The sequence below is a fragment of the Bombyx mandarina genome, chromosome 02, assembly GCF_030267445.1.
Source record: "Bombyx mandarina strain Sakado chromosome 02, ASM3026744v2".
Classification (NCBI taxonomy): domain Eukaryota; kingdom Metazoa; phylum Arthropoda; class Insecta; order Lepidoptera; family Bombycidae; genus Bombyx; species Bombyx mandarina.
This window is the reverse complement of record NC_143209.1, coordinates 1,165,423-1,191,447: the sequence shown is the minus strand read 5'-3', so window position 1 is coordinate 1,191,447 and position 26,025 is coordinate 1,165,423. Positions and strand designations below refer to the sequence as shown.

The window sequence follows — 26,025 nt, the reverse complement described above, 5'->3', positions numbered from 1 at the left end:
CTGATGGTAGGACCTCTTGTGAGTCCGCGCGGGTAGGTACCACCGCCCCCCCTATTTCTGCCGTGAAGCAGTAATGCGTTTCGGTTCGAAGGGTGGGGTAGCCGTTGTAACTATACTAAGACCTTAGAACTTATATCTCGAGGTGGGTGGCGCATTTACGTTGTAGATGTCTATGGGCTCCAGTAACCACTTAACACCAGGTGGACTGTGAGCTCGTCCACCCATCTATACAATAAAAAAAGTAAAAATCAAGTTTAATGGTTTCCTAGGGAGTTCATTGTATACACGAATATTTAATGGTCAATTTCTAGTGAAATAAATAAGTATGTAATGTGGGTAGATCGGAATGACGTATCTATATATTAATACGTGAAGCAAAAACTTTGTATCCCTTTTTACGAAAATTGCGCGGACGGAGGAGTATGAAATTTTCCACACTTATAGAGAATATAGAGAAGAAGTGCACAATGCTAATATTTTTTAAAAAAAAAGCATAAAAGATACATTAAATCAATAAAGAAAACATTACACACACTACATACCATGTATTTGACGCACACACGCATGCATACTATTTATTGTCAAACTTTTGTTCTTGACGTCTGTTGTCAAATTGAGAATACATTAAATATTGTTTGTCTTTGTTAATATTTTTTATAGTGTAAGTCTTGGCGAAATTTGTGATTATAGAAGTATAAAATACAATCATAATAGTGTACAAACTTACAATTCCAATTAATTATAGTCGAATTTCGACTACTGCGGGACCACTAGTTAATTTTAATACACTGGATTGACATGGACACATGAGTGATATCTATCATTTTAATCAACTTACGTCATTGTGCAATGCACTCTTTCATGTGCTTCGTGTAAATAAATATACTGCCCTGGATATAAAGATCTTTTTAAACGACCTATTTAAAAAAAAAATCGGTTATTAGTATCTATAGTGTACTAATTTATAATTACTAATGCGAAATTCTGGATTATTTACTATTAAATCTCGCTAAAACGCGCTGAATGGATTTAAATTTAAGTTCACACAAGTATAGCCTATAACTTGGATCGGCCCGCGATATTTTTTATTGTCGTAAATGACATGACCCGGACAACTTTTTTTTCTTGTTTAAGCTGATGGTCTGGAGAGACCATATCAGCGTAACTTTAACTAGTAGGAGAGCTCATGGGGCTCAAACCTGACGACGTTGCTAACACGAACCCTAGCAAGACCCGTGCTTCGCAGAATCTACCACCAGATCAGAAACGCGTCCCACTGAGAATATCCGGCGAGAAACTGCAATGCGACCACACCAGGATTCGAATCTTTTTTTTATGATTGAGGGCTTACGGGATTACTGGTGGCCCTGAGGCCTTTCCAGTTACACCAGGCTATGTGGGTGAGCAAGGGCTCAGCCAGGAGTGGTGGGATTTGCTAACAGCTGCCCGAGCGCCTCCGAAGGAGACCTAACAACTCAAGAGCAGTTCCTTCTATACCTATACTTAGCCAATAGTACAGTACAGTGTGAACGTGTCTGTAACAATATATGGTGCGCGATATTGTTGTGCTATGAGCGATATACTAAATGCTATTATATTATAGAGTTGTCTGAAATCGGCTTAATACCTCATTAGGTTTCGACCTCACGTTAAAAAAAGCTTGTATTGAAGCCGAGAGAGGTGTACAAGCTTCGATTATAAAAAAAATATTTTTTATAACAAATATATTTTAATCACCTAAAATAACCAAAGAAAAAGCGCTCCTAAAGTCCTTCTTTTAAAAGAGTTAAATACGAACCGGCTTGGAAAAAAATGTTTCAAAGTTCCTGAGATTTAACAAAGAATTTTTGAAACCTTAAAAGGAACTTTGGTGTTTCGTTAACAATACAATACGAGATCACGTATAAAGTAGCTTTGAGAACAACTTTTAAAAAGTCGAGATTTTTTTCGTATATATATTTTTTTTTCAATTCAAATATTCCTTTAGGTATTTCGAAAGAAATGACTCGTGACTTGGAGAATTCTTGGGTCTTCGGTAACGCTTTCCGTGACTGTAGCGTCTAAAGCTTGTTTTAGCGTCGTAATGTCGTAAGCTCTTGAGCGACTTGGCGATAAAGTATCAAGCCCTAATAAGGCTGCGTCGTCCTTAAAAATCGGAACGCTTTTTTTTTGTTTTTCCTACCTAAGCTGATAGCCTTGAGAGGCTATTTCAGTGGAACCTTAACTAGTAGGTGAGCTCACTGGGCTCAAACCTGACGACGTTGCTAACACAAACCCTAGCAAGAGCCGTGCTTCGCAGAATCTACCACCGGATCGGAAACGCGCCCACTGAGAAGATCCGGCGAGAAACTCAGTGGGCTGTGTCTGAGGGCATCGGAACGCGAGATTGCTTTGCGGCAGGCTTGGGATACCAGACCGCTCGTAGGCTGCTTTTGCCTGCCATTGCTGAAGTCCATGGGCGACGGTAACCAGTCACCATCACGTGCCCACGTACGCTCGTGAGCCAACACTGGCCAATACAAAAAAAATTCATCACTAACGTAATACGTGAGGGCGGTTCTGAACAAACCCGTCATATAGACGAACACTATTCCTGTGTTAATGAAACTGATATGTAAACAGCAACGGAACATAAAAAAATATATATATTCGTATGCCATTAAAACGGGAATGTAGCGAGAATCATCCACCAGATGTATTGTAAAATTGGGCATAAAACATGAACTTGGCGCGTCCGGGTAACAAACAGATCACTGCGCCATGCGTTTAGATGATTAAATTAAACTTAAAAATAGCTAGATTATTATTATTTTTCTTACCGAAACTAGCTAGCTATAACTAGATGCGGTTGTCGGAGATTTTAAGACATCAGAACCTGAATACGTGCCACCTAAAGGGAGAAATGGTTTGGCTTCAAACTGTAATGCATGATTGATGTTGAGTTGCTCGCTTCGGGCTCTCACGGATCGTTTGGAGCCTCTGGGTCTGCGGAGGGACTTCGGTTCCCTCTGTATTTTGTACCGTATGTTCCATGGGGAGTGCTCTGAGGAATTGTTCGAGATCTCGGCATCTCGTTTTTATCATCGCACCGCCCGCCACCGTAGTAGAGTTCATCCATACTACCTGGAGCCACTGCGGTCATCCACAGTGCGTTTCCAGAGGTCTTTTTTGCCACGTACCATCCGGCTATGGAATGAGCTCCCCTCCACGGTGTTTCCCGAGCGCTATGACATGTCCTTCTTCAAACGAGGCTTGTGGAGAGTATTAAGCGGTAGGCAGCGGCTTGGCTCTGCCCCTGGCATTGCTGAAGTCCATGGGCGACGGTAACCACTCACCATCAGGTGGGCCGTATGCTCGTCTGCCTACAAGGGCAATAAAAAAAATAACATCAATATTGCAATAATTGTTACGTTATAATACTCCTTGTAAAAATGAATATTTAAAAAAAATGTAATATTTAAAAAAAACGACATGCCCGCCGAGTTTCTTGTCAGTTCTTCTCAGGACGGAGGCTAGTTTTTGTGAATTGGCGGTAGTTCTTTTTGATGTTCAACAAGTATGTACTTTCATTTATGTTGAATATTTTTTTTTTTAATTGATGAAGATATGTTATTCGAAGTCGTCGTGGCCTAACGGATAAGACGTCCGGTGCATTCGTGTTGAGCGATGCACCGGCGTTCGAATCCCGCAAGCGGGTACCAATTTTTCTAATGAAATACGTACTCAACAAATGTTCACGATTGACTTCCACGGTGAAGGAATAACATCGTGTAATAAAAATGAAACCCGCAAAATTATAATTTGCGTAATTACTGGTGGTAGGACCTCTTGTGAGTCCGCGCGGGTGGGTACCACCGCCCTGCCTATTTCTGCCGTGAAGCAGTAATGCGTTTCGGTTTGAAGGGCGGGGCAGCCGTTGTAACTATACGGGAAACTTTAGAACTTGTATCTCAAGATGGGTGGCGCATTTACGTTGTGGATGTCTATGGGCTCCAGTAACCACTTAACACCAGGTGGGCTGTGAGCTCGTCCACCAATCTAAGCAATAAAAAAAAAAAAATTATTGATAAGAGATGTTATTTCATACTTGTATTGGCCCATAATTGCCCTGAGACTCCAACCTAGTAAGATTTTCGCCGGATCTTCTCAGTATGTCGCGATTCCGATCCGGTGGCAGATTCAGCGAGGCGCTGCTCTCACTATGGCCAGGGTTCGCAAACTCTGCCAGATTGAGCCCCGTGAGTTCACCTACTAGTTGTAGCGTAGCTTTGCTTAGGCTTAAGCTACCAGCTAATAGGTGGAGGAAAAAAAGCGTCAGCACCACGACTGCCAATATACTAGCCGTAGAGTAATTGGTGTAGCCCCTTAGGCTAGCAGCGAATGAGTGGGGGGAAAAGCCCTAGCATCACGACTGCCATCTCCTCAGTGTGACCAACGTGCCAATCAAAGCAACAGTTAGAGCCGTCTCCGTATTAAAAACCCTGAACGCTTTAGGATAATAGGACTCTCGCAATTTGATGTGATATGGCATAAAAAGAATAATGTATTTTCCACCAAATTTACATACACCAGACGCTTTTCTTGATACTGGTCGCCCGGTAGTCGAAATTCGACTATAATTAATTGAAATTATAAGTTCGTACACTATTATGATTCTATTTTCAAAGACTATTATACTTCTATAATCACAAATTTCGCCAAGGCTACACTATAAAAAATATTAATAAAGACAAACAATATTTAATCTATTCTCAATTAGACCACAGACGTCACGAACAAAAGTTTGACAATAAATAAATAGTACGCATGCGTGTGTGCGTCAAATACATGGTAGTGTGTGTAATTAATGTTTTTGTGTAGGCATAATTTAAAAAAATAATAACATTCTGCACTCCTTCTCTATATTCTCTATAAGTGTGGGAAATTTCATAGTCCTCCGTCCGCGCGATTTTCGTAAAAAGGGGTACAAAGTTTTTCCTTCACGTATTAATATATAGATGCTTTAATTTTTAAATCAAATAACAATTGGTCGGTCATTTGCCAGGAATAAGAAGGACCCGTAGACTCGGAGATGTCGGCCCTGGTTATGATGAGTACCTAATAACAAATACCGTGGACTCGAACGCAAATTTGTCTATACTAATATACTAATACTAATCTATACTAATATTATAAAGAGGAAAGATTTGTTTGTTTGTTTGTATTGAATAGGCTCCGAAACTACTGAACCGATTTAAAAAATTCTTTCACTGTTGGAAAGCTACGCTATCTCCAGGTGACATAGGCTATGTTTATTATATTTAAAAAAAATTAGGGATCCTCACTGAAACTCCAATAATGTAACCCAATGTGTAAAAAAATTACCTAAAATTCTTTACATCGCATGCGCTACTTCCCAGGCGAAGCCGGGGCGGGCCGCTAGTAATAATATTATAAAGAGGAAAGATTTGTTTGTTTGTTTGTTTCGAATAGGCTCCGAAACTACTGGACCAATTTGAAAAATTATTTTACCATTAGAAGCCGACATTGACCCTGATGAACATAGGCTACTTTTTTTATTTTATTTTTGAATTTTTTTTTTTTGTTTCATGTGTGTTTTAATGTTTCCGAAGCGAAGCGAGGGCGGGTCGCTAGTATGTTATAATTTCAAGCACCGGTTACGGTTCTCGTCGAAAGCGAAGAGATCGGCACGAAACTTAACTCATCGACGCAACCCACTGAGCTTCTCGTCGGATCTTCTTAATGGGCCTCAATTCAGATCTCGTGAAGCCAGAATAGCCCCTCGAAGCTTTTTTTTATGATTGAGGGATTACTGGTGCCCTGGAGGCCTTTCCAGTTTTACCGGGACAGCTGGGCGAGCAAAAGCTCAGTCAGTAGAGGCGGGATTTGCGAACAGCTACCCGAGCGCCTCCGAAGGGAACCTGCTTCGCGAATTAATCTATTACCGGATCGGAATCGCGACCCGCTGCGAATATCCGGGGAGAAAGTCAACGGGCTGATGTTTAGGTTAGGTTGCACGTCGAACTCTTTGCCGAGTTCGACGAGTACGGTTTCCGTCGAAGATACTGGCCGAAGATAGGTACGCAAAAGAGGACCGTTTCATCTTAGGGTTGTCAAAATATATTAAAATTGCGACTTTATACACACTGGTGGTAGGGTCTCTTGTGAGTCCGCACGGGTAGATACCACCACCCCGCCTATTTCTGCCGTGAAGCAGTAATGCGTTTCGGTTTGAAGGGTGGGGCAGCCGTTGTAACTATACTGAGACCTTAGAACTTATATCTCAAGATGGGTGGCGCATTTATGTTGTAAATGTCTAAGGGCTCCAGTAACCACTTAACACCAGGTGGGCTGTGAGCTCGTCCACCCATCTAAGCAATAAAAAAAACGTTATACTAACGACTGTCATGTTTCGATATTGCTTTTTTCGCCGCGTTTCGCTCGTTTAACGCTCTAGTGACGCGCCGCTGTCGATAACTAATTGTAATATATCGATGTTTCTCGCACAGGTGTAAACACGGCGGCTATTTTTATCGACCGGACGTAAAACAGATGTAACGGCTACGTGCTTTCGTGAATTATAGTTTTGTATAAAAATAAATTTAATTTAATTCGGTAAATAAAGCGCAGCGGTGTCTAGTATAGAAGTGGAAATGTTAAAGACTTATAAAATATTGTTGACCCGGCAGACTTCGTAGTGCCTCAATCGATAATAAAAGACCTAAACTTTTGTATAAAATAAACTTAAAACAAACAAGTGAAATCCGTCCGACTGGGGACATTTCAAAAGAAAAACAAAATTGTTATTTTTATTTAATTTCGAGCATTTTCATATTTATCTACTTTTTAAACCTTCTCTGGACTTCCACAAATAATTCAAGACCAAAATTAGCCAAATCGGTCCAGCCGTTCTCGAGCTTTAGCGAGACTAACGAACAGCAATTCATTTTTCATTTGGTACGGTCGAGGTAGGTAACACCACCCCGCCTATGTCTGCCGTGAAGCAGACGTGCTTCGATTTGGAGGGTACAGGGAGCCGTTGTAGTATACCCAGACATAGAACTCAAAGTGTGTGGAGGAATTTACCTCGTTGAGCTCTCCTGTATCCACTCAACATAAATTCAAAAAGAATACAGTTTTAGATATTCTTCTTTTCGTATTCTTTTGAGTGACGTACGAACCTTTCAATTCGGTACTGCTTTTTTCTGTATGCAGTCAAATAGATTTAGTCACGAAATGGCGCTCCCAGTGTAGCATCTAATTTCCTTAGCTCAGATTTAGAATTTTTTTTTTTTTTACTGCCCTTGTAAGCAGACGAGCATACGGCCCATCTGATGGTGAGTGGTTACCGTTGCCCATGGACTTCAGCAATGCCAGGGGCAGAGCCAAGACGCTGCCTACCGCTTAATACTCTCCACAAGCCTCTTTTAAAGAAGGGCATGTCATAACGCTCGGGAAACACCGTGGAGGGGAGCTCGTAAAATGTTTTATTTAGATGCCTATTTAGATTGGCTGAATTCGTGGTTACGTCTATCGGCTTAATAGAAAAGAAATATCAGGTAATAGTAATTTATCGATGGAAACCATACGCTCTTTATAATAAATATATTGTGAAGTCCATCACTACTCGACATCCGACATTGACCGCAGCGACGTTCCAACTTTCCTCTGTGATGTAACGTTGTTATTATATTTTGACTAATGTGACGCGAACTTCACGCATTTTTTTTTTTTTTTTCAAATGAATTATCGCTGCACGCCACAATTTTTTTGGTGTACAGTCAAACCTGGGTAAGTGAGAAATGAATAAGTGAGAAAACTCTATAAATGAGAGCAAGAGCCAGGACCCGTCATTTTAAGCTCCCAAAACGTCTATTAGCGAGAAACAGAAACCTCTGTAAGAGAGAGTCGTTTTTCCCTCATGGACCTCCGTAAGTGAGACTGCTACTTATCTATAGCTCTATAAGCGACAGTCGAGCTTTATTTATTCATATTATTTAGGAGGAACAAATGACAAAACAAATTACAAATTTAACATCTGCTATTTTATGACTCATTCTTAACTTTCATGGAACTTCCTACTATTGTTTTTGTATTGTTTTCTCGTCAATATTGAACCTATTCTATTTCGTGGAACTAAATAACGTTGTTATTTTATCGCATTCTTTTCGAATGGACACGTGTGCCTGTGTACCGTCCTGTTTGTTGGACTCACTCAGTTTATCGTTAATCAATTCCGAAGGAAAGTTCTGTTCTGCATCATGTCAAAGCGGAAAATTAAAGTACTGTCATTAAGTGATTAACTTAAAATAGTGAATGCGTTTGAATCCGGAAAATCGCGAAATGAAATTCAGAGGGTGCATTAGCGAGAAACTCTGGTTAGTGAGAAACCTCTATAAGCGAGGATGAGATTGTGCTCCAGGTTTGACTGTATTGTCTTTTTGCTTGACGCTGATGTGATATCGGAAATTTGTACTACCAACTTCTGTTCTGCTCCACAAAGAGCCATTTTTTTTTTACATAACCTGGTAACCTGAAGGAGAGATGAAGGCACGGAGGCTCGGATGGCTCGGACATGCAGTACGTATAGAGCAGGATCGGGCTGTGAAACGGGTGTACACGGTTGTTCCGGAGGGACGCCGCCCCATAGGGAGGCCCAAGTACCGCTGGTGTGACGCTGTGGAAGGAAGTTTACGGGAGCTCCAAGTGTCGGACTGGCAAGGTGTTGCGCAGCGCCGGGATGAATGGCAAAGTTTAATGTCGGAGGCCAAGACCCACTTCGGGGTCATAGCGCCAGCTCAGCAGTAGTAGTGGTAACCTAAGGTCTATGAATTGAAGTCATGAGTGGATGAAGGGGATATGATATAATTTGTTAATTTTGAGAAAATGGGCATCAAACTTGTGTTACTTATACTTTTCCTTCGTACTTAAATCTTTCATCACATGCAATATCTAAAAAAAAAAGGTTTTATGGTCTAATATGGTTTATAGGCACACATCACCTTCATTCCACTAACCCATGCATCAGCCCGCTGAGTTTCTCGCCGGATCTTCTCAACGAGTCGCGATTCCGATCCGGTTGTAGATTCATTCGCGAAGCAATCGCTCTTGAGTGGTTAGGTCCCCTTCGGAGGCGCTCGGGCAGCTGTTAGCAAACCCCACCTCTCCTGGCTGAGCCTTTGCTCGCCCACCTGTCCTGTTGAAACTGGAAAGGCTACCAGTAATGTTTCAATCATAAAAAAAACAAAATGTGTGCAATTCACACGTGGTAGAAGTGAAACCTTCCAAAATTAAAATACAATTATCCTAAACGTCTTAAGTATATGTAAAATTTTGTCATTAGTAAATAATTGTAAGGTAGCGCCCTCTGTGAATTGATATTTTAATTTCACGTATAATCCTAAATTAAAATTCACTACAAGAGCTTTCATACACACGTTAGTATTAAAAAATCTCACAGATGGCGCTGTATTAAATAGTATGTATATTTCTGTCTCATTCTTTGCTGGCTTCATCCTACACATTTTTGTATTTGTGTCTCTTACCTGTCGTTTTTTCCGTTGCATCCGGTTTGAAATCACAACGATTCTAAAGAAGTTTTCACTTCAAAAAACCTAATCCACGCATGTCTTCAATTATCCTTTATATCTTCCTATGCTTAGTTCAATAGTGAGAGAATCCAGTCTTTGGTATTCATTTTTCATCAGTATTTGTTTATTCAAATAACTTAAATAGTTCGGCCGAAAACATGCCGTCTGTTAGGGAGATAATTGTAAATGAATTCTTATCAGTTTTCGCAAATTCACAAATGACCTTTGCTTTTTTTATCGTTTCGCTGTAGACAGTACAAGACCTTTGTGGGTGACATTGAAAATTCATTTCGCTCGTGTGTAAAAATCAGTTTCTAGTCGATCTAACCCAAATAGGACCTAACCCTTTCTTTCCTAAACTTTTTTCCCGCATTTTTAAAGTCATACACGAAGTCCCTCCAAGTCCGTTCGCGGATTTGATATTATCGTTTCCACATACACCACGGTGTGATGATTGTCTTCTTGAAACGTTGGGCTAAAGCTTAGCTAGAATCAAATTAACGAATCTCATGGACCCCCTGATTGATTTGCTGCGAAAGTCTTGCTTCTGCTCGTTTTGCTTGTGGGTGACTCACATGTATTTATTTATTTTATAATATTTTATTATAATTCCACTACACAACAACACATACATGTTTTTTTTTTTTATGTTTTGATATAGGCGCTCAATCATGACGGTAAGTTCAGCGTCAGAGCCCCAGTTTAGAAATAGGACTTTAATCCTTATGTGCATACAGAAATGTACCAACAATGTGCTCATACAATACTGTTGCGTCTAGCCCATGCATCAGCCCGCTGAGTTTCTCGCCGGATCTTCTCAGCGGGTCGCGATTCCGATCCGGTAGTAGATTAATTCGCGAAGCAATTGCTCTTGAATTGTTAGGTCTCCTTCGGAGGCGCTCGGGCAGCTGTTAGCAAATCCCACCGCTCCTGGCTGAGCCTTTACTCGCCCACCTGTCCTGGTGAAACTGGAAAGGCCTTCGGGCCACCAGTAACCTCTCAATCATAAAAAAAAAAAAAAAAAACTTGCGTGACGTAAGATGGTTCACTGTTAACATCGGCGACTAAGGATCTGATGATAATGGTGAATATTGTGAGCCATTGCTAATAGGTCACCATAAGACCATAAATTAGAAGGGAAAAGCGCATTAGGCTACATTTTACTCTCAGCACTAGCCCCCGACATCTGCTCACGATATAATCTAACCAAATTTATTCTAAGGAGGGAGTCTGGAGATCCGTAATACAGGTCTTTGAACCTAATACAGACTTCAGCTCTTTCAAAGGCTAACAAATGAAAAATTTTAATGTTAATTTTTATTTGTACTAGGGTAAAGCCGAGATAGATGCCCCACTTTTTGAAATAGTCATGTAATTTTGAAAATATTAATTTTATACGAATAATTTCTATTAATGTAGTTAGCTCAATCCTTTATGTTTAATTAATATAATTTTTTTTTAACCTATCAAATACAGATTTTGCAGAAATTCGTTTTTCGTAGAACCTTTTTTTGGAGGATAGATGCCTACCTGTATGGATAGTTGCCCCACCAAGAAAATACTGAGTAGGATAGATGCCTGCAGTGCAGGATAGATGCCCTTTATATCGTGTAAACGAAAAAACCAAACCAAATATTAAGAAGTTCTATTCCTAACAGAGCAATAATTGTCTCCAAGAAACGACCCATGTTAATAATAAAAAATATTTTGTATTTTTTAAGTCTTTGAATGTTTATAATTAATAGATAATTCTCATATGACACAAATGACCATAATTTAATTTTTAAAGCGTTAGGTAAGCGTAAGCTAAACTACAATTTTTTTTGTTTCAACATGCATTATCCTATTGTTTTATTAAATTAAATTTTACAAATATTTATTCAACAAAAATATAAACTCTTAATTGTTTATAAAATATTCACATTAAGTATCAATGTGTACATTGCAAAATCATATTTTTTTATATTAAATTAACACAATAAAGATATCTTTATTATTTTGTCCAATTGAAGTTTAACTGGATAGTGCTTTAAATTTTCCACATCTTCTACATCATTTCTGAAAAAACACGTTTCATGTAGCTGGTTCTGAAACATTAAACATTGAATCCAGTCGGATTGCGACTTCGTATTTTTATAGTTTTCAAAACATTCAATGCCGATATTATTACATGCGTTTTAGGTTTATCCCTTGGATTTCTTTAGGGGCAAATCTATTGTTTTATTTCCTTTCATTTTATAGTTAAGTGGATTATCTTCATCTTCGCTGCTTGAACTGTAAATCATTTGTTTGTGTTTTATGTTTTCGTGGCATATTTCTGCTGTATTCTGAAATGGCAGAGTATGGAGGGATAGATGCCTCTAAAGGCACCTATACCCCAAAAAATCAGGGCAACTATCCTTTGTGATAAGGATAGATGCCCAAATTTTTTGTAAATAAATTATAAACTTAATAGCATTTATTTACACCTAGATGCAGACTCAATGAACCAATATATTCACGTAGCAAAAAATAGAATGGAATTTTACACTAATTATAAAGTTATACCACGCTAAATACTAACCTTTCAATCTTTGACGTGTTCGTAAAATTCCGCGCGGAGAAAATTACGTGCACGAGGAAAACACTTCGTCACCACGCGATTGTCAAATGGTACATAAGGTATAGAGTGACTGTGGTTCCTACTTATTAAATTAATTTTTTGTCATGAGTGAGGGAAGTTAGGTTTTTAGAACATGAGGCATCTATCCCGCTGCGGCATCTATCCAGGTTTTACCCTATACCTTTAAGTGATAAAATATACTAGAGGTCCCGCAGTAGTCGAAGTTCGACTATAATTAATTGGAATTGAAAGTTTGTATACTATTATGATTGTATTTTATACTTCTATATTCACGAATTTCGCCAAGACTACACTATAAGAAATATTAACAAAGACAAACCATATTCTATTCGGAATTTGACAACAGACGTCAAGAACAAAAGTTTGACAATAAATAGTATGCGTGCGTGTGTGCGTCGAATACATGGTATGTAGTGTGTGTAATGTTTTCTTTATTGATTTAATGTATATTTTATGCATTATTTTAAAAAAATATTAGCATTGTGCACTTCTTCTCTATATTCTCTATAAGTGTGGAAAATTTCATACTCCTCCGTTCGCGCAATTTTCTTAAAAAGGGATACAAAGTTTTTGCTTCACGTATTAATATATAGATAAGGGTGAAAAGACTGCCAGTCCCCTAACTCTGTTAAAACAAGAAAAGATACCTATCAAGGTATATGTCAACTATGTCGGTGTTCCCCACGACGTTAACTTACTTCTTGGTAGTTCATGTTTTGTTTTCCGTATTCGAGATTTTTTTGTTTGTACACGCCGATGATTGACGGTTCAAAATCGCGTCTGAAAACCGCCGTGACGTCACGACTCGCATTCCCTCCGCTCTATAAATAAGCGTAGGTCCATTCACGTACAGCACAGAGTTCGGTGCCAAAACCGATTAAACCGGAGCTTCGTCGATTAGGTATTGGGAATTTTTATTAGGGGGTTGCATTTTCTGGCTTGCTTTATGTCACCGAAGCTACAGAAGTCTTATTGTTAACGTATATAGGAAATATATCTCGAGTCTTTGGTTTTTAAATAGGCACTGGTCCAGCTCGGTACGTGCTGAATATGTCAATATGCTTACTGGTGGTAGAACCTCTTGTGAGTTCGTACGGTAAGGTACCACCGCCCTGTCTATTTCTGCCCTGAAGCATGCGTTTCGGTTTGAAGGGCGGGGCAGCCGCTGTAACTATACTGAGACCTTAGAACTTCTCAAGTTGGGTGGCGCATTTACGTTGTAGATGACTATGGGCTCCAGTAACCACTTAACACCAGGTGGGCTGTGAGCTCGTCCATCCATATACGCAATAAAATAAAATTGATTTCGGCTAACTAATATCCTTCAGATCGAAATGAGTGTTGGATCGCAGCAGAAATTGGCAAAACCGTGGCAGTGATTCTAATAGGAATTGGAGAGAGAGGTTATTAGTTATTTTGGTTAGGAAAATAATAAGATATTCACAAAACTTGTTTCTGTCCGTCCTTTAAATAGCCTAGCGTGATGCAACGTCCGATACACATCAAACTTATAAAGGGCGAGGGTCAATTTTTATTTTTAACCCCCTAAAGGGCACGGTTGGTCAATACATTGGGTGACCTGAAAATGGATTGAAGAAAACCATACGAAAATTGGATGTGGCATTCCGCCTAGTGTTGTCCCATCCAAGCGTTTTGATAGGTTGTTTGGTATGCTACCTCCAACTTGGAGATGGCCGTGACATTCCTTAAATACGCTACGTTCCTATGCGACGGCGACATAACAACAACTATTAAGCTCCTCGTCTGCGACCTTAATTAAGTATTCCAAGACAACAACAAAAGCTTAAAGTGATTTTCGGTGCTACCACATTAAGCATTTGAATGCTGAATAAATCATAATCCTTTTCTACTGGTGGTAGGACCTCTTGTGAGTCCGCGCGGGTACCACCACCCTGTCTCTTTCTGCCGTGAAGCAGTAATGCGTTTCGGTTTGAAGGGTGGAGCAGCCGTTGTAACTATATTGAGATCTTAGAACTTATATCTCAAGATGGGTGGCGCATTTACGTTTTAGATGTCTACGGGCTCCAGTAACCACTTTACACCAGGTGGGCTGTAAGCTCGTCCGACCATCTAAACAATAAATAAATAAAAAAGTTGCATACGTTTGAAAAAGCATATCATATTTCTTTTCTAAAAAAGTGTTTATGTATCGAGTTCAAAGGCATACTTGAAGAGTGGGTTTTCCGGATAGATGTTTGGTAATAAAACGATCTGATCGGGTATAGGACCGAAATTGGCAAGTTCAGAGGTGATAAACAATAGTTAGGGCATACAGCATGATGTTGGGGATCTTTAGGGCCTTTTAATAACTTCTCTGGTCATGATCGTATTGGTCGTATTCCGAAGATATAAGGCACGTTTTCGTGGACGCGCGGGTTGCGATAGGCAACGTCCAGTGGCTTTGGAAGCCTAGATTTTAGCATCGGACGCCTTATAGCCGAAGACAAATTTACCACATCCACGAAGAATTCCAAGGCTTTAGTTCGTATTCTTATCATTAAAAAATCTAGATTGACCAGTAACGAAATATCGTTAAGATTAAGCCGGTTCGTATTCCCGGCTAAATTTAGGCTAACGGTCATTTTACATGCTATTTTTGGGTTGCGGTATGTCCACCGTGGGTCTGAGAATTCACGCTTAAAGCTCTAAATCTGGATCTGTATCAGCCACAAGCGTGTGTGCTTTTTTTTCTACCTATTCGCCGCTAGCCTAAGAGGCTATTCCAGCTTTTCGGTGATAAGTAGGCTATCTCACCTGAGGCGGGCTCATCCTGAGACAATTTGCTAACACTTGCCCTAGCAAGAGCAGTGCTTCGCGGAATCTACCACCGGATCGGAATCGCGACCCACTGAGAAGATCCGCCGAGAAACTCAGTGGGTCCAAATTTGACTTTAGCATAGTCAGTCCCGTCACCCGAGAGGAGTTCACTGGGTCACTTACATACGCTTCAAATATGCATCACATATTCTCTTTTAGTATGACTCCGTGGTGTAGTAGTTTGCGTCTCTGATTGCTGGACCAAGATTCGTGGTTTCGATTCCCACATCGGGCAAAGAGTCGTATGATGAACAGGCTTGTTTGCTCTTTGTTTGCTGGTGACCCCATTTGCGAATTGACCTTTTTTTGTACGCTGATGAATCCGTTTACCGATACCCAGTCGACGGGGGTAATAGACTGGGTTATGTCAGACTCTGACTCCTCCAGAGAAGAAGAGGAAGATCGAGATCCTCTTTCTCCAATTCCTCATGCAAAATTGCGCCATGCAAAAGGCGCCCTAGACATCCGCACTGCAGAACCGACTAAACCCAATCGAGCTCCACCACACCAGCCAGACGAAACCTACGGCACCGGTACCCGTTCTGATGATAGGACGGGATTTCATCCCCCGGAAAATCCCGAAGGACGTCGTCTCGGAAGACACACCGTGGGCGGCGCACAGGGACCACCTTGCACCGCCTCACCACCGAACCGACAGTCAAGTATAGGGCGTCTCTGCACCCCGCACCCGTCTGCCCAACTTGACCCCTTTTAGAATCTCTTCTTCAACGATGTATCTATACTAATATTATAAAGAGGAAAGATTTGTTTGTTTGTTTGTTTCGAATAGGCTCCGAAACTATTGGACCGATTTGAAAAATTCCTTTTCCATTAGAAGCCGACATTGTCCCTGATGAACATAGGCTACTTTTTTTTAATTTTTTTTTTATTATTATTTTTTGTTTCATGTGTGTTTTAATGTTTCCGAAGCGAAGCGAGGGCGGGTCGCTAGTTTGTAATAAACGGGATATCCTTTCGAATAACAACTGTTGGATCATACGTATATCATATGTATGTAATTGCGCACGTCCCAATTTACTAATTGCATTCTCTCGTTCAAGAAAACGGAAATCCGTGTGCATTAGAACGATGTAGGAATGTGTTTCGCGCAAATATTAATAGTGATTTCATTTTAAACTAGCTGACTTGGTAGTGCCTCAATCGATAAATAAACTTAAAACAAACAAAACGAATCCGTCCGACGGAGGACACGTCAAAGGAAAAACAAAATTGTTATTTTTATTTAATTCCGAGCATTTTCATATTAAGCTACCTTTTAAACCTTCTCTGGACTTCAACAAATAATTCAAGACCAAAATTAGCCAAATCGGTCCAGCCGTTCTCGAGTTTTAGCGAGACTAACGAACAGCAATTCATTTTTATAGATATATAGATTACCAAATTCCATGGAATAGGCGGGTATTGTTATTACAAAAGGCATTTGAATATAATTACCTAAAGACTTCGTCATCATTATGTTCGTTGACTGCTAGAAAAACTGCTTTATTGAAGAAATTCATTTGTCATCATACCCTTAATAATTAGCATCTTGTTTGGCCATGCAATCGGCAAGGAGCATGATTTTATTATGCATAAGCGTAACAAATCTACAACTTGGATCGTCAGCTGTGATATGCATCTAGAAGGACATGAAAATAGGATATCAACTCGAACCTAAAGTATTTTCACTATCACTACATAGTATAAAACAAAGTCGCTTTCTCTGTCTCTATGTATGCTTAAATCTTTAAAACTACGCAACGGATTTTGATGCGGTTTTTTTAATAGATAGAGTGATTGAAGAGGAAGGTTTATATGTATAATAACATCCGTTAAATAGTGGAGAAATCAATAATAAATTTTATAAATTACAGTTTACGAAGCGAAGCGAGGTCGGGTCGCTAGTACCGAATAACGGCCGTTTTCAATAACCTATCTATCCCTAGTTTCGGTTACTAAAGATAGACAAATCTATATTTTTGTCCTTACTTACGTTCCAATAACCTATCGACGGGCAGCAGTTCCTATCGGATTTATCTATCCATCGTCGGGAGGACGGATAGCCTGCTAAAGATAGAACGCTCATACAAATCGTGCTTACTTCCGTTTCAATATGAGTTTTAAGTAACTCTCCGGTAGGCGGCGCTATCTCTAGTATGGGCATTCGCTTATCTGTCAAAATCGGCCGGTTACATGTTTATCTTTCGAAAGTAAATCGCTATAATTTAATAATTGTTTCTCTTCATATTGGCATATTGTAGCAGTGATGATAGTGATATGGAATTATTTCAAATGATAATGGATTGTGATGCAGATAGTGATAGTGAGGCCGATATCATATGGTTAGGAAAATAAAGATCGTCTGAATTACATGGCGAAGATCAATAATTACGAATTTGACTATAGATTTCTGAGCAAAGGTGTTGTGAATGAATTGATTAATTTAATGAGACCATATTTGAGTGTAACGTCAAAAAGGTAAGATAAATTTTAACCATAAAAGTACTCGTTATTACAACTTATATTTGTTTATAGCAATAGCAAAATTATACCTAATTTTTGTTGTGTTACAAAATCACACTCAACAGGAATTCTATAATACTGCTGGATTCCCATGGTGCCCTAAATGACATTCATATACTAATACTATAACCTGGTAGGCTATTTACCTTCATTCTTATTACACACTGATACCTCTACATTTTATATTTGTGTTACAGATTCAAATATAGGAGAGGAATTTAGAAATAGAAAAAGAGTATTTTGAATGTGTAATTTGTGTGCAATGCATCATTGATGTTTCAAAATGTTGTTGCTTGATAGCCTGGGTCTACTCATGATACAACTATAATTAACCATTCCGATTGAAAAGGTATTTCTTATTTATATTACCTTATTTATATTATTATTATTATATATTATTATTATATTTTTATTTATTTATATTATATATTTAGGTGTTTATATGAATTTAATATTACACTATCATAATAAATTATCTACATATCAAGAGAACATTGATAACAATGTGGACTTGGAAATTGCTATTTGCTTGCCGATAGAGGCTATCCCCACAACCCTATCTTTTAACGTGATTAATTAACCCACATACTCAATCGGAACGATTTAAAATGAATCACATATTAAAACAAGAAATACTATAGAGAGGTAATCTTTTTTTTTAGTTAAGAGCTTGTTTTAGTTATACAGTATAACAAGCAGTACAATACAGTATAAGAATAATGTATAATTTTCAGATGCATTGGTGTTTGTAAAAGAAGACTCCCTGTATATCATTGAAAAGTAGATTAAAACTAGAAAATATGCAAGCTGTTATTATAGCTGCCATGCTGCATAATATCGTCAGAAGTATGAATTTAGAAGAATTAGAATCAGAAATTTCAGTCGCAGATACATTACAGGAAAATAATATAATTGTTCGTAACAATTTTTCAAAACTTACATCTGAAATACAACTATGTACTTATAAATAATTGCTTCCAAAGATAATTTATAAAATAAACTCCAAAGATAATTTGACTATTTTTTATTTTCCAAAATGATAATTACATGGTAGTTAGTACATGCAAGATATTTAATTTAGAATTTGTACATATACTTAAAAAACTATCTAACATAAAATTATTATTGCCTACTTAATTTATGAAATATAATATTTCTTTTAAGTAATTTTTAATTTTTTAAATTATCTAAATCTAACTTAACTTTTGTTACAACAATCTCCTTTTCTTTATTTTCCAAGTCAAGTCTCTTTTTTGCTATTAGATATTCTGCGAATGCATTGTCCCTATGCTAGCCTTGCATTTCTTTTCTTCCATCTTGTTTCCGCTTGGCTGTAAAAGTGTTAAAAATATTATGTGACCTACAACAATGTGCATGCTTTATCCAAAATTTCATCTGCAATCCTTACCACCTCCAGCCTGTAACAAAGAGCATAATTATTTCAAATACTACGGCAACCTGAAGAAAAAATCATGTTTATCAATGTGTTATTAGAGACAAACAATCAACTAATTATACTAACCTTACTAAGGTTGTTTCTTATGTTGCCGTAGCGTTCTTTAAGTTTTCCCATTTTAGTCGAAGCTGCGATGGAGTTCGTGGGAAACGACGAATCGACGAATTAAAATCATTTACAAGGGTTTGCCAAGCCTGCTCCTTCAATTTATTGTTTGTGGCATTTGTTGCCTTATTATTGAAATGTTTTTTCGCCGCCACAAGTTCTGCTAGAATCATCGTCTCATCTTTTGTCATGGGTGCTGCCTTTCTTGACTGAAAAAGATATATTTTCTAAACTTGAACTCAAAGTTTTCAAAGTAAAATTATTATTATCAATGTAGTTCATAGATACTTACAGAATTCATTTTATTTCACTGTAGCTCTTTAATTATAAACACACTTAGAACTATAAACGAAAGTTTTAAAGCGTTTTGGAGGTAAGTCATCATCTAATATAGTAGGTAAACAATAGAAAAACAAACAAAAGAAACTGATCACTGCTTATTGGCAAACGGACTGTCAAAACGTTTCGTTTCATAATTTCGACTAGGATAAAAATAGCAATACGTCCAATTTAAAAAAATCTACATATGTTTTTATTACTTTTTGTTATAAACAAATGTGTTTATGATAGTCTACAATATGCTGGTTAAATTATAGTTATAATTTAGAATAAAATAAAATAAGTCTTGATCCTGATGTTGTTTCGTATTTGTAGTAGAACGAAACGTATCAAGAGGCTCGGATAAATCGGAGGGAAGAAGCTATCTACTGTTGGTTAAAGAGAGATAGCACTTATCCGTGATTGTGAAACGCAAACTAAGGATAGATACGCTCTTGCTGATATTCGGAGATAGCTATCTATCCGAAAACTCAGATACGTTATTGAAAACGGCCGTTAAAAACCAAAGCTTTACTCCCTTTAAATTTGTTTGCAACAAGAACATACTAAATCGGGGAATCCTAATTATAAAGCCACTCCTGTTAATTCCCGGAAATCGGTCGAAGCCTTACGGATTCACATGAGTAATCTGTGCACTTCGATGCAGAAGCGAAGTGAAGTATTCATTGATCATATAAAACGTTGGGAAGTAGAGGGTGGTAATTGTCTAAGGTTAAGGTCAGTCCAGTCGACTACCAATTTGTTGTTTGTGACGGGTCCCGCGATCTTTCGCAAACTGCAAGGTTTTTTTATTATTGCTTTAATGGATGGACGAGCTCACAGCCCACCTGGTGTTAAGTGGTTACTGGAGCCCATAGACATCTACAACGTAATGCGCCACCCACCTTGAGATATAAGTTCTAATGTGTAGTTACAACGGCTGCCGCGTCATTCAAAACGAAACGCATTACTGCTTCACGACAGAAATAAGCAGGGCGGTGGTACCTACCCGCGCGGACTCACTAGAGCTCCTACCACCGGTAAAGCACCTGTATTGTTATTGTAAAGGTTTCTCGGTTACGATCTGTGTTTGGTTTTTTACGAAGAGTGCCCCAGATCCGTACAAAGCCGCAGAGTACTTTGATAGATAACGGCCGTCTGGTGTAGTGGTAAGTGACATGGTCACTACACAAGGGGGTCGCGGGTTCGAACCCCGCCAAGGGAAGATATCTGTATGATAAATATAAATGTCTTTTCCAGGGTTATGGATGTATATTAAATATATGTATGTGTATAATAAAAAATCTTACATTTATTTCCGTTATCTGGTACCTGTAACACAAGTTCTTTACGAACTTATCACGGGACCAGTTAACGTGGCGTGATTGTTAGTAAATATTTATTTATTTATTTATTTATTTATAGTATTACAGCATATGACTGTGTAGGGTAGTTGTTAAATAGTTCTAAGATAAATACCGAAGGCTGTGTCTATAGTAGTGAGTTGTAGAACATTTTTATCGACACGTGTCCTGGTCTCAAAAACAAACTAGTATCCTAGTTCTTTTGTTTATAATTGATGAGAGAATGTTAAGTAGTTAACTCTTGTTTTCATGTTATTTTCAATTATTATTTTTTTGTCGTACTGTAAACATTTAAATTAATTAAAACAAAATTTAATAATTTAAAATTAAATTAAACATTAATTTAAATTAATTAATTAATTAAAAACATTTAAGTTAACCCTGGCTAGATGGTGCGATGACCTCCACACGGTGGCCGGCAAGAAGTGGATGAGGAGAGCCGCAGACCGGGCTCAGTGGTGTAGATTGGGAGAGGCCTATGTCCAGCAGCGGACGACTGTGGGCTGTTGATGATGATGATAATGATGATAACATTTAAATTTAGCCTATTTTTCCGCTTTTTGTAAAATTGCTGTAACATGTCATAGTTTGTGTTATAAGAGATTGCTGTACATGCCTGTAACTGGCTTACGTACCAGTACTTAATTTTGTACATGTTAATTTTCAGCTTGAATATTTTGTGTGTATTGCTGTTGGTGTGTCTAAATAAATAAATAAACATTATTTTTCTATGAAGATGCGTATTTGTAAACGAGAAAGGCTCGTCTAGCTAAAAAACCTGCAAAACCCCAACAAATTATCGTATTTCTCAAATTATTCTGAATGGCGTCACTTAAACATTCAATACCGCTTCAATTATCCTTAAACCATTTTTCCAAATTGATAGCCTCTGAACCGATTCGACTAACGAAAGCCGTCTGTTATTACATCATAAATCGTATCGCCCATAAAATAGAGATTAGTTTCGTCTGTGTATACTGTATGCAGGGGATGATTCACCCCCCGATTTTACCTTCGTACTTTTTTTAATACTTTTTACCCTTCCTTGTCTATATATATACGAAGTTGCATCTTTTGTTAAAACTTGTCCCAATAGATTCACTAAGATGTCTAATGTGGCAAACAGAAATCGACGCGACGATAAGCTATGTTTTCCAAAAACCAAAACTACATTAAAGAATAATAGTATACTAGGTATGAGCGTTAGGATATTTAATAAACTACCGAAGAAATTAAGAGACTTAGATGATTTTAATTTTAAAAAAAACCTAAAAGGTAATCTTATTAGTGAAAATTATTATCACGTGAATGATTTTCTTGGTAATACGGGCTTAACCGCTCAATCAGTAAATCATCCCTCATCAAAATTATCTTTTAACATGTTTATTGTAATTATGTGTAGTTTTATGTTTCGCCTAATTATTATCACGTATGGACATCAACAACTTAATCAAAAAGTTCCATTACTAATAGGCCTTAACAGTTCTTTTTTTAAGAGATTTTATGACCTGGTAACTAAGACCTTTAAGTCATGTCTTATTTTACTTTTTATTTTTAATTTTATGAAAAATGATAATATGGAGTGAAATGAAATGAAGATGATTAATTTGAGACATCAATCAACTGGGATGAATTTAATGAAATGAGATGATATGGGATGAAATATAATCGCAGTAAAATGGTGGTCATTTACTGAGATTTTTTCAGTGGACTTTTTGGAGGAACCCGAGAAGTTACGTCCAGCAGCTTTGTTTCATTTTCCCACATTTGTGCACTTTCACAGATATTAAACAGTTAATAAACCACCATCATTACACATTTAAACCTGAAGAAACACTAAATAGACAAAATAAAACAAATCACACAACTTCACTCCTCGCGTTCCCGCCAAAAAGTCGCCTTAACAGTTCATTTCATATAATCGTGACTACCGCCAATTCGAATTAACGCCACTAAAGATTCTGAAAATATTCTTGCTCACTCTTCGAAGTTGGTTGCTGTCGTGATCGCACTGTAAAACCAGCGGTCATATGTCGATGTGTCGTTCAGACTCTGAGGTAAGAGTCCTTCGCACTATTTCGCCTAGTTCTTCAAATTACTTCTTTACTGGTGGTAGGACGTCTTGTGAGCCCGCACGGGTAGGTGCCACTACCTTGCGTATTTCTGCCGTGAAGCAGTAATGCGTTTTCGTATAAAGGGTGGGGCAGCCGTTGTACTGTAAAAACTGAGACCTTAGACCTCATATCTCAAAGTGAGTGGTGGAATTTACGTTGTAACCACTTAATATCAGGTGAGCCATGAGTTCATCCACCATCTAAGCAATAAAAAAAACTAGGCCGGAAGGTGTTGCCAGAATTTGCAGGTTCACAATACGCTCTTTGATGTGGGGAAAATTGAGGGACCCAGTCTATCACAGACAATGTGAATAATTATTCCACTAGCACGATGTTTTAATTAATCGAGAAGGGAGGATAAAACTGTTCCACGCTTTAACTAGAGTCAGGATAAGTCCATATGTCGCCGCAAAATTTGGACAACAATCTCAATTTCAAGTTTTAAATCTTGTTTTTCTTTTTTCTAATCCATCACCACAATTCAAGATCACGGTCTTCCGACGTTTGCGAGAGAGGTCGCGTCCGCGAATGAGTCAACCCCGACCTTGGATGCGAACCTCGTACCGGTCTGACACTGGGTCACGCGTGTCGACTCACTAATCACATCCGTTGCCGCAGCGAGTGTTCGCATCGCGACGATGCGGTCTGCTCGTTTTTTTTCGGTTCATAGGTACACAGATTTTCATATCAACTTTCACAAAATATATATATATATTTGTTCACCCGAGTGTGTTTACCCTCTGCGGATAAGAAACATTGGCAGTATTTACGAGGTTAATTAAAAAGTAAGTTCGTCATATGGAGCAGAATAACCTCACCCAGAAGAATGCCGATTTCTGGGCAAAGTCGACAAGAGCTTAAGTAGGAAAGCGAAACCGGCCACTACACCGGGAAAGCGCTAGGAAAAAGAAGATATTATTTACGAAAATCGTATACTTTACAGTTATCGTGGTCGACGGACGGCTAAGGTTCGAAATCTAGGGACAATGTTTAACGATTTGCGATCCTAAGACTAAACGATATGTCCAATACGTGTGAACTCTGGACGTCATAGGGTTAAATGGCAATAAAAACCACGAGATTAAACCGTAAAAGTGGTTTTGTTCATTTAATTTGGTTCAATTTGCACGATAACAGCGTGAAATATGTTAGGTCGATTTTTCGAAGAGAGCAAGGGAACAAGCTTCCGCCTCTAGATCAGCGGTGCTTTTCTGAGTAAGTTGGTCTGAAGGTGGAATAGTATAATATAGTCATCACATTCTTCGAACCGGAAGATATGACGGCTCCGCGTCAGATATAGCCCGGGGCCCTGTCTGGGCTGACAATATCCCTTACTACCAGTAAGTAAACTAGGACCACTTTGTTACTCAGGTCAGGGCGACTCGTGAGCGTGACGGGTGAGTATCACCCCCCTTCGCATTTCTACCGCGAACCAGTGCATGTTCCGATTAGAGTCCAGTCTAGGGTAGAGCAGCCGTTGTACTGCAGAGCTTTGAAAAGTCATGTCTTAACGCGGATGACGTCATTTACATTGTTTATTTACACTGGTTTAGAGATTCTTAACGACAACGGGAAGATCTTCCACCGAGCGGGTGATATTTGCTCGGTAGACCGACGGTCCGAATTTGTTCGGAACTTGTATATATGCGCTTTATCTTGAAAATGTCGTAAGCGAGATTCAGGCATCTGTCAATTATTTTGCATTGTATGATGGCTACCCGCCACACTGGCTTGGGTAATCACTTTACACCAAGTCGTCCTGAGTTGAAGTCGTCGTGGCCTAAAGGATAAGACGTCCGGTGCATTCGTGTTGAAGCGATGCACCGGTGTTCGAATCCCGCAGGCGGGTACCAATTTTTCTAATGAAATATGTACTCAACAAATGTTCACGATTGAATTCCACGGTGAAGGAATAACATCGTGTAATAAAAATCAAACCCGCAAAATTATAATTTGCGTAATTACTGGTGGTAGGACCACTTGTGAGTCCGCGCGGATAGGTACCACCGCCCTGCTTATTTCTGCCGTGAAGCAGTAATGCGTTTCGGTTTGAAGGGTGGGGTAGCCGTTGTAACTATACTGAGACTTTGGAACTTGTATCTCAAGGCGGGTGGCGCGTCCACGTTGTAGATGTCTATGGGCTCCAGTAACCACTTAACATCAGGTGGGCTGTGAGCTCGTCCACGCATCTAAGCAATAAAAAAAAAAAAAAGTTCACACGCCCTTCGTGCCCTGCAACTTGAAGCTTGATTAGATAATATCGGTGCTTTTAAATCGTCCAGATTTGCAACCGAACGTTCCTTTGTTCTGAAAGTCGTACATAGTTATATCGCGAATCCGAGAAATCGTTACCGCTTTCCCTGATATAGTTCAGTAGGTCAGAGCTGTACAGGCGTCCTGGTCGGTCCTGCATCGGGCCGGGTCAACGTACGTATACGGGTCACGTTTAGGGTTGTGCAATTGCGGATTTGAGAAATAAATATTTTTTATTTCTCTGGTAGAGTTTTCGGTTCACTTGTGTTCCGTTGTTCAGCCCGCAGACATGGGGGTGCCGTCTTCCGGCTTTCTCGGCCCAATGGTAAGCGTGAATTTTGGGGTAGGATGATAGTAACGCAGCGGAAAACGTAGGGACCCCTCTGGCTATGTGGTGCGATGACCTCCGAACGGTGGTCGGTAAGAAGTGGATGAGGAAAACCGAAAACCGGACTCAGTGGTGTATTGGAAGAGGCCTATGTCCAGCAGTATACAATTGTGGGCTGATGATGATGATAGTAACTGCCCGTGCGGACTCTGATTACCCCCTACCATCAGTGATTACGCTAATATCAATACTTTTACGTGCTCCGTTTTCATTACACGATAAATCTTTGCACATTACAAAAATTAATTACATGTCTGCGGGATTCGAACACCGGTCGAGTCGCATCGCTCGATACGAATACACCGGCCGTCTTATCCTTTAGGCCACGACGACTTTTTTAAAACACGTTGCTATTCCTTCATCGTGGAAGTCGTTCTCGAACACTAGTTAGGAACTAGTATTTAATTAGCAACATTGGTACGTCCCGGAGAATTAGAATCCCGGTGTGTTAAC

General features: G+C 39.0%; 1 protein-coding gene and 2 long non-coding RNA genes across 4 annotated transcripts in view; 2 read left to right on the top strand and 1 right to left on the bottom strand.

Annotated features, from left to right (window-relative positions):
* Positions 1-26,025, top strand: part of enc (R3H domain containing protein encore) — a 78,840-nt gene that overhangs the window by 8,596 nt on the left and 44,219 nt on the right. The window lies entirely within an intron of this gene.
* On the top strand, positions 16,947-18,586 carry LOC149503355 (uncharacterized). Its single transcript, XR_016324549.1, has 3 exons — positions 16,947-17,529; positions 17,772-17,923; positions 18,309-18,586. It is a non-coding gene; the product is annotated as an uncharacterized LOC149503355 (long non-coding RNA).
* On the bottom strand, positions 18,584-20,231 carry LOC149503354 (uncharacterized). 2 transcript variants are annotated; one of them, XR_016324546.1, is made up of 3 exons: positions 19,428-19,984; positions 19,097-19,344; positions 18,584-18,992 (listed from the first exon to the last, which is right to left on the bottom strand). It is a non-coding gene; the product is annotated as an uncharacterized LOC149503354 (long non-coding RNA). The 2 variants fall into 2 exon arrangements; XR_016324545.1 differs by having other exon boundaries at positions 19,097-20,231.